Below are 9,778 nucleotides of genomic sequence, written 5' to 3'. Positions count from 1 at the left end.
GATGAGCTGCCTGCAGCTCCATCCCATGACCTGCCCTGGCCCTGGGGCCCGGTCACCCCAAGCCCTGCCCCTGCCCCACTCCCTCACTGTAGGGCCCTTGATTTGCACCCCCATGGCCCTTTCCTTCCCCATGCCTCTTCCACCTCACAGACATCCCTGCTGGGTGCTGCTACATGCATTGCCAGGCTGCATTCCTGGCTGCCTGCAGGCTGCAGTTGCATGTCTGTGCCTGTGTCTGTGTCTGCGTGCGCTCCTATCCCCCCACTGCAGCCACCCAGAGCCCATGCCTGGGCTGCCCTGCAGTCCTCTGTGCTACCACCACTGCCCCCCAGGGCAGCCTGCCGGCAGCAGTGATGGCATCAGAGTGGAGCTGAGGGATGGGCTCCAAAACCACATGGACAATTAATGAGTTAAAATAATTAACATGAGCAATGATTAACATGTTAATCGCACATGTTGACCGCAATTTATTGACAACATTAACATATATATCTAAAATAAAGTAAATAAATGACAGATACAATATCTGCGGGTCCAGATGCTCTCCACCCCAAGGTGTTGAGGGAGCTAGCAGGGGTTATTGCAGGGTCCTTGGCACAGCTTTATGAGCGCTCGTGGTGCTCAGGCCAGGTGCCAGATCATTGGAAGATAGCCAACATGGTCCCTATCTTTAAAAAGTTGGTTCTGGAACCAACTTCCAAGGGAAGTGGTGCTGGCTCTTACCCTGGGGGTCTTTAAGAGGAGGCTTGATGCCTACCTAGCTGGGATCATTTGAGCCCAGTTTTTTTTCTCCTGCCCAGGCGGGGGGTTGGACTTGAAGATCTACAAGGTCCTTTCCGACCCTACTTCTATGATTCTATGAAAAAGGGAGGAGGGAGGACCCGGACAACTATAGGCCCGTCAGTCTTACCTCAATCCAAGGGAAGCTCTTTAAGAAGATCATCATGGAGCACATCTGTGATGGGCCGGCCTCAGGGATGATGCTCAAGGGCAACCAGCACGGTTTCATTAGGGGCAGGTCATGCCAGACCAACCTGATTGCCTTTTATGATCAGGTCACAAAAGCATTGGATGCAGGTGTCGCCAGGGTGTAGTCTTTCTGGACTTCAGTAGGGTCTTTGACACTGTCTCCCACCCCATCCTCATTAAAAAATTCGGGGGCTGTGGCATTGATGTCTACACAGTCAGATGGATTGCAGATTGGCTGAAGGGTAGCACTCAGAAGGTGGTGGTGGATGGGTCATATTCGACCTGGGGAGAAGTGGGCAGCAGAGTCCCCCAGGGCTTGGTCCTTGGGCCCGCGCTGTTCAATTTCTTTATCAGCGATTTGGACGATGGGGTGAAAAGCAACCTGTTTAAATTCGCTGATGATACCAAAATTTGGGGTGAGGTGAGCACGCTAGTAGGGAGGGAAAGTCTGCAACAAGATAGGTTACAGGGCTGGGCTAACAAAAACTGGATGCGCTTCAATATGCGCAGCACTATGTAGCTGTTGTGATTCTTAATTGGGACTGGCTTCTGTTCACCTTGCCAAGTGGTACTTTAGTCAAGACATTGTTCTCCAGTGAGTTCAATATTCGGGCTTGTGTTGGAGAAGATTCACTAAGTTTATGTCCCTGGTATTTTGAAAGCACTAGATTTGATCCATAAATGTTCACTTGAGTTCAGTTTGAAAACACTGTATTTTACCTCTTGAAGAGTATTGCCTTCAGATTTTAAACATATGGAGAGGCATATGTTTAAAATCTTCACTTTTGTAGCAAGAAACTATCAAGTTGTGCACGATGCTCAAGATGGAAAGTCTGACTAGCAATGTGGATGGAAAAAAGATATAAAAGCTTCTGGCATGGATGTAGACCAACACATTTTAGAGACTCAACCTGTTGATAGAATAGCATACTCTAGTGTATTTTTGCTGTTTTTAACAGAGAGCTGGTTTCCAGTGACTGAAATCCTTTTAAAACATTGGATTATAGCTCAAGAAGTAGGCACTAAATTTGTTTCAGGAAAGAGGCACAATCCTACCTATATGGTCCTCAGTCCCTTATAGATTCAGATTCCAGATTGCCAGATATGACATTTCAAGCATCTCTGGAAAAGTTACCTTCAATAAATCACAATTAGGGTGTTTCCAAATTTACATATCATCTTACAGATGATTGCATGCTTTCTTGTCTATCCATAAAATAATCTTGATCTAGACACTACCATATTTACTTGAATATAAGATGATACTCCCAATAATTAGATTTTTTATATGGGAAATTTATAATTTTTTAATAATTTAATTTATAATCTAATTATTGGAGGTTTGCCTTGGATTTGTCCCCCTCCCACTGCTGCAGAGGGGAAAACAAATCTGGGAGTTTAGGTATCCTACTTGCCTTCTTCCCCAGCCCCCCTTCTTGCCCTTCCCCCACCTCCCCAACTTCTCCCCTGGAGCCCTTACTATCAGACTCCGCTTTCCATGAGCACATGGAAATGCAGGGCAAATATGAAAACACAGACCTTGAAATGAACATATTAACAAATAATTTGCATCTTGGTGAACTACTACAGTGTGAACCTGCCTGGCTTACCTCGGCGCCATAGCCCTGGTGGCTGGGCTGCAACCGCCATAGCTGTTGCTCCCTGGCTGGAGGATCTGGAGCCTGATTGGACATGGCCCAGCAGCTGCACACTGAAAAGTGGCCAAAAGACTGGGAACATGTTGGGACTCACCAGAACCAGAACTAGACACACTCCCTGCCACCAGGAGCACCCTGCCACTGCCTTTGCCAGCTGGTGAGCCGGGGGAACTGACCCGGGCTTGCTTGAGCCAAAAGGGGGCCAGACCAGAGGGCATCCAGGCCCCAGACAGAAGATTGCCTGGAGAAAGCCAGGCACAGCTCTGGGAGCCTGTGGGCCCAACCCACTCACCAGGGCCAGGCAACCTGTCCCAGAACAGCAGAGCCAAGCAGCCTGTGCTAGTCAGGAGCCTGCTGCAACAAAAGTCAAATGGGGATGGGAGAGGGGGTGAAACCTGGAGGGATGGCCTGCAATGCTCAAGTCCCCTGGCAGTCTATCCACATGCCTGAAGTGTGCTGGCAGGGAATGCCCACTGTGTCTTGCCACTAGCAGGCCCAGAAGAGAACAGGTGGAGCCACTGGGACACCTGGCCATGGGGCAGTAAGGAAAATCCTTGTGGGAAAAGGGGTCAGATAGAAGAAGGCGGGGTGAAGGGTCAAGGAAGCAAACTCCTAAACTCTGATGCTTAGAAGCGAGCAGCTCAGTATGGAGGCAATGGTACACTGCCCGTTCAGAGTACTACTCATTCAGTCTGAGCCATGTCAAGTTACATTATTTTCCTTTTGTGTTAGCATTTCTTCTAGTGTAACAAGTCATGGCAAGCAACTGTGACAACGGAGTATCATCACTGGGAGGGAGTGAGAGAAAGAAAGGGTAAAGTGCCTCGATTCCTGGTGGGGAAAACGTTCACTACAGGTGTGGAGAAAATCCCAGCTGGAGAGGGGACAACAGGAACTCACTTCTAGAGTTTCTGCTCCCCTGGGGGAGGGAGCACCAAAATCTGTATTTCTGGCCCTGGGAAGGGGCATCAAAGGGGAGGGTCACAGCTGGCAGTGAGCAGTGAAGCCAGAGACCTTCTCAGCCACCAGCTTCCTGCAAGCAGCAGAGAGGAATCGGGCAACCAGGGTGATCAGAGGTTCACCCCTCAGTTTGAAGCCTTAAGAAACTGAAGAACCTATGGAGGCAAGCTGACTGTGAGGACAGTGGGTCAGGGGCTGCAGAGGATGGGGAAAGTGAAAGTAATTACTGCTGCTCCAGTGCCATGAGTCTTAAAGGGTCCCTGCCCCTCTGGTGTGAAGTTCACATTTTTTTTCCTTTTGCCTGTTGTGGACTTTTTTCTCATGGTTAAGGGAGGAGGGGAACTGGGACTCCCCATCACATGGTCCGGAGAGGCAGCAGGAATTAAAGCTCCCATCCCAGGAGAAGCCACATCAGCCCTGACTTAGGGGCATGTGGACAAGAGAATAGACTTGTTTTCTGTTGATTTACTGAACTAAGGGGGTGAAATAAAGAACCCACCATCCTGGAAAGAAGGACAGAAGTAGATTTGAGTTGCCTTAGTTAAGTTTCCCTACAACCCTGATGCACAGAGTGGCTGAGGACTGCGGGGAAGTCATTGAAGGTGATTTGCTACCTGGACTTTCAGAAAGTAATTAATTGAGACTGATTAGCAGGTTAGGATTAATTTAAATTATTGACTCATGGCCTGATGGGTGGGGATTAACCTCAGCCTCACATGAATAGATCCACACTGGAGGGGAATGATTGACATACACACTGTCGCCCCGTAAGAGAAAGACCACGCCAGGTACCATCTGAATCAGTGGTAAGGGTGAGGTGTAAGGAGAGGAGGAGCCTCACATGGAAGACTTAGAAAGACTTGGAGGAAACTTGTAGGAAAGACTTGGAGGAAATGCCCTACACTACATTCAACTCCTGACAGATTAAGAATTTCCAGCAAGCTGTGGCAGATGAGAGGGAAACTATATGACGTAGGGGACAGAATCATTCCAAGGTTTTCCTTCCCAGCAGGGTATGTGAGCAGGATGTCTGGCAGGCGGGGACCTTGGCCATACCAGGTTATTCTCTGACAATCACTTCTGCATGTCAAACCATCTGTGACAACTTCAAGGTGCAATATGAGATTTATGATAACATCCAAGTGGAAAGGGATGGGGTATAGGGAAGGAGGAGGAGCCACACAGAAGACACACCCTTACCTGGTAAGAACAACTGAGCTACATCACAGAGGTATGGGTAACATCAAGATGGGTGAGTAGGCTCAGGGGCAGTCCACCCCCCAGGTAGCACGTGAAGGCCTGTCACATACAGGTATGCATACACTTAGTTCACCCAGAATTGTTGCATTTTACCTTTTTGAAACTGCCACAGGTTTTAGCACAGGTACTCCATAAATACACTTTCATTACTTTTTTACCTACTTATAGTAGAAAGTATGCATGATATTAAACCAAAACTAAAAGGCTCATGATTTACCACATAGTTTATTGGACTGGGCCCCAGTAGAGTTGATAATGTTTCAGACCATGATGACCCCACAGCTCAGCACTGCTCAGGATGTTTGTGTACTCCAGATATGCCCCGCCTCCTCCCAAAGGATCCATGTTCACACCAGGAATCATTGGAAATGGGAAAGAAAGGTACAGTTCAGCTGTGGGAATGAAGAGGAAGTAAAAATGTATTTAATGTATTGGCTCCTCATGACTTGAAAAAGTGTTGGCACTGAGGGGGACTAAGGTACAATGGGCACTATCATATATCCTATTCAGATAGGCTCCACTAACTCATCCTGTGGTAGGTTCCCACAAGAATCTACCCATACACTAGAGAGGTATGGAAGAAAGTACATGAACTCCTCCTGGTGGTGACAGGTTTCAGAAATCTGACCAGGAAAGCAGTCCTCTACCAGCACTTGACTAAATAGCAAAGGGCCCCAACAGCCCACTTTGACCTGTTCATCTCCTGCTTCAGGTATGCCCTGTGGAAGTCCAGGAATCTACTCATAAACAAGCACTCAGACTCCATAGTCAAGAACTATATTAAAATGAGACTGAGTGAAATGTACTGGCACTACAGGAAGACAAAAGAGGAGTATGGTAAATAAATAGTAGACCTCATAGGGAAGAGAGGGGACTGGCATAAAGTTTTCAGAAGCAAGCCCTCTGGACAGAACAACAAGGAGGACAATGGCGAGGATGTTGATGGCAAATACGATGACAAGTGAAAAGACTAGACAAAAAGGACGGAGTCTTTTATGAAATGGTGATGTTTTCAATGGAAAAGTGATGGGTGTGTGGATGCGTGGTACAAACTTTGTAATGGGACTAAAATAGTTTAACTGTAAAAGTGTGGTTTTGGTCTGTCAAGTGAACCACAGCAGTCACATGACAGGTTGTTAGAGGTACAGTTTTACACACACACACGCTTACACAAACACACTATATATAAGTGTGTGTGCATGTATATATGTGTATATATATATATATATATAGAGAGAGAGAGAGAGAGAGAGAGAGAGAGAGAGAGAGTTTTGCAATACAAAAATTGTAAAAAATGTAGTAGGTTCCCATCAGGGGTCCCCATCAGACCTCTTTGATCATTTTGTCTCCTGCATCAGGAATGCCCTGTGGAAGACCAGAAATCTGCTGATATACTGTGTTAAAATGGGACTGAGTGAGCTACAGATGTACTACCAGAAGATGGTAGGAGAAGATGGTGAAGAGGTGGGAAAAATCATCTGTCAGAGAAACCCCTGGCACAGACTGTTCAAAAACACAACTGACAGGGAGCAGTGACACATGGAAAAAGTCAGGGGCAGTGAAGTAGAAAGGGGATTGAGTGATGAGGACAGTGGAGGAGAAGGAGATGATGATAACAACAAGGACAGCTGTGTCGATGATGGAGACAGCAACAGTGGCAATGACATGGACTAAAGACGAGAGGCTAAAGAAAGGAACAGACGGCAGAGGCAGGGCAGTGTAGTTGTAACAATGAAAGGAATGTGGATGGTTGCACGGGTGTGCGGGATCAAGAACTGTAATGGGTGCACAGGTGCATGGGAGTGAGAACTAATGGGAGCACAGGTGCAGGGGTGCATGTGTTGTAATGGGTATGTGATATAGTAATGGTGTATGTGTTTGAAAACTGGAAAGATGCAGTGTACACACACACACATATAATTTTTGCAAAAAAAAAAGGTAGGATCCCATCAGCATGTTTGCTCAATACGGGTCATGTGTTTTATAGTCATGCTTTGTTTTTGCTGCATTTAATCAACTTCATAGGTGGTTTCCATTACTGAGCACATGCTGCTTTTGACAGGAGTTTTATGATAGACAATGTATTTAATGGGGTTTCCTTGTACGTGAATGTAAGATGAGGGGCTTTTTTCCCCCTATCGTGATTGGGGGAAAAACCTTGTCTTGTATTTGATTAAAAACGGTAATATAGATACTACTGTGAATGGTGTTCTCTTCTTTTTCCACTATGAAACACTTAAACTTTTACATTTCACTTCACAGAATACATTACAAAATATGCAAGCATTGAATTTCCAAATGGTCTGTAGTCTTTCTTATTCCATCCCAAAGTAGTTATAATATTTGCTTGAAAAATTTAACTCATACAATTTTAAATATACCTCTTGGCAAAGAAACACTGACACCTCTTCTTGAAAACCACTGTGTGAATGCAGCTGCAAACTAGGGTGGTTATTATATAAGATAGCTTTAACTGAAAGTGATTTTAAAGTGTTTTATTGCTGTGGGAGTTTTAATTCCTGAGTCTGAAGGACAGCTGAAATTGTATTTCTACTGGTTGTGTGGCAATCCACACAAAACTAATGTAATGTTAACAACAGAATTTAATTAACCTTACTTCAGAATAACTTGTGTTACCAAAATCAGCCATAGTAATTTGCTTGGCAGTCTCTTAGGTGACAGTGCTGTAGAAATATGAACTGACTGGCATTTAATATCATAATGGTGACATAAGTAAACATTATACCAATTGTACACTAGGGTAAACAGTGGCTCAGAAAAACTGAAATCTGGTTTTCTTTTTCCTCCAGAGGTGCTGAGTAGTAATCTCAATGAGAACTGAAATTGCCAAGTGTGCACTCTCTAAGAAATGAGCTTTCCAAGGGTTAATTTAACTTAAAAATGGGGCTTGAAAGAGTTTAAGAAGATATAGGCCTTCTGCTGGCCATTTTACCCAAGACAGATTTCAACTACAGAGGGTTAGTTGTAGAGGCAGCAGATTCCAGGTGTTTTGAATTGGGTTCAGATCTCTGCACTAGTAACTAAAGGGCTGATCCAGGTTCTATTCATTTCAACAAGAGTTGGATCAGTCCCATCTAATCAGGGTCAAATTCTGCCCTTGCTGATATCCAGCTGCATGGAAAAAAAGAGATTATATGCTTTCAGTATGTGCTTGCTAGCAATCTGGTATACATCCTCTTAATTTGTACATTAATCCCATTAGTGACCACAGTTCCCCTCCAGGATCAGAATCATATTGTGTTCGTCACTGTACAAAACACCTGATATAGTCCCTGCCCTGAGGAACTTCCACTCTAAATGGACAAGACTCAGTAGGAGCAAAGGCATGGACAGGTAGAGAAGTTTGCAGTAGGTCAGACAGTAGATGAGTGGCAAAACTGCAGATAGTTCAGTGATCTCTTGATGCATCTGGACTTGTAATTTATATACTGAGGGCTAGCACTGTGCCCTCCATTGTGCCAACCAGTCCTACATTTTCTCTGGAGTGTAAAAGGTCTTCAGAGTTCGGCTAAGATCCTATATTAACCTGCATTGCATAAAAACCAATGCCTTACCAGTAATACACTCAGGGGTTAAATCTTGCAGTCAGACAAAGCTGCCACTAACTGCAGTGGGATTTTTCTTCACATAAAGGCAGGACTGCAGGGCTTAGCCCACATAAATGTGTTCTTGATTTCTGGTAAGGGAAGGCCACTGAAGAGAAGATAACATAGCCTCCTGTTTTTCCCATTCTTATATAGTGATTAAAAACCTACATGATTGAAGGACCAACATATTCAGAGCAACAGTATATTAATTTTTCAATGTATGCTTTTACAAACCATTTCAGGGTAGTAAAAATTGTCTCTGTGGTTCTTAATAGGAGATACAGGTTCAAAAGGCCCATCAAGTGTTGTCAGTGCCCTCCAGCTTGCTTGGGGCAGACTATTACTGCACAAAGCTAAGCAGTAACAAACAACAGAGTGCGTGATGTCAATATTGTCTATGCTCGCTAAAGTGTACTTAGGATTTTTTTGCCCCCTTAGTACCAATGTTCAAAGGAAGCCAGAACTCACTCCAAGGAGAAGGGCACCAGAACAGAGGGGGAAAACAGTCCTTGCTCTTTCACTTAAAACAGGCTGATATAGGAAGTCGTAAAGAGGGAGAAAAACATGGAATTGATTTCAAGAGCCTGCTGACCCGTTGCAGACTATGGTGGCAAAGCAATTATGCCTCTCACGGTGCAGCTCTGGAAGGGTGAGTTTGAACCTCAGCAACTTGTGCCAAAGCTGTTCCCGGTTGAGTCAGCTCTCCTGACTGTTACCTGGTCATTGGGCCAGGAAATCAAGGGCAGCTGGGTGTGATGCTAGCCACATCAATCCTTTCAGTGCCACAAGTTACATGAACCAGCCAAGCCAGACGGGCAGCAGGCTCAGCTGAGTCCCTTGACCTTTGCCTACACTTGTGACGTTACCTGGACCCGTCCCCGCCAGGATCAGCCTTCCGGCCTAGACCTGCCCCTTCAGGAGCCCGCTGAGCCCCTTCTCCCCTGCTTTCTCCCTCTCCCGTGGGGCTAACACAATCCGGCCGCTTGCAAGGGGGCAGGGTGGTCTCTGCACGCAGGTAAGGCAGCAAGGGGAAGAATTTCAGGCCTGCAGTTACCAGCAGCTTCCTCAAGATGGAACTTTTTCACCGAGACAGAGGCTGCATGCTAATGTGCGGGCACACACCCGGCAGCCGAGGCGGGGGCGACAAGTTGAAAGAGGCTTGGCAGGGCTGGGCTGGCAGCGGCCCTAGCAGGGCCCAGTCCCACCCTCCCAGGGAGCCCTGGCCCGCTTTCCCCAGGCCGGGGCGCCCTCAGAGCCCCTTCAGCCGGCAGCCCGGGGCCTCGTGCTCAGGAGCCAGCCTGCGGGCCAGGCTCCCCCGCCGCG

The sequence above is a fragment of the Gavialis gangeticus genome, unplaced genomic scaffold (assembly GCF_001723915.1).
Source record: "Gavialis gangeticus isolate Ggan-Ray unplaced genomic scaffold, GavGan_comp1, whole genome shotgun sequence".
Lineage (NCBI taxonomy): Eukaryota > Metazoa > Chordata > Crocodylia > Gavialidae > Gavialis > Gavialis gangeticus.
The sequence above is the reverse complement of the archived record's forward strand: the minus strand, read 5'-3'. Positions refer to the sequence as shown.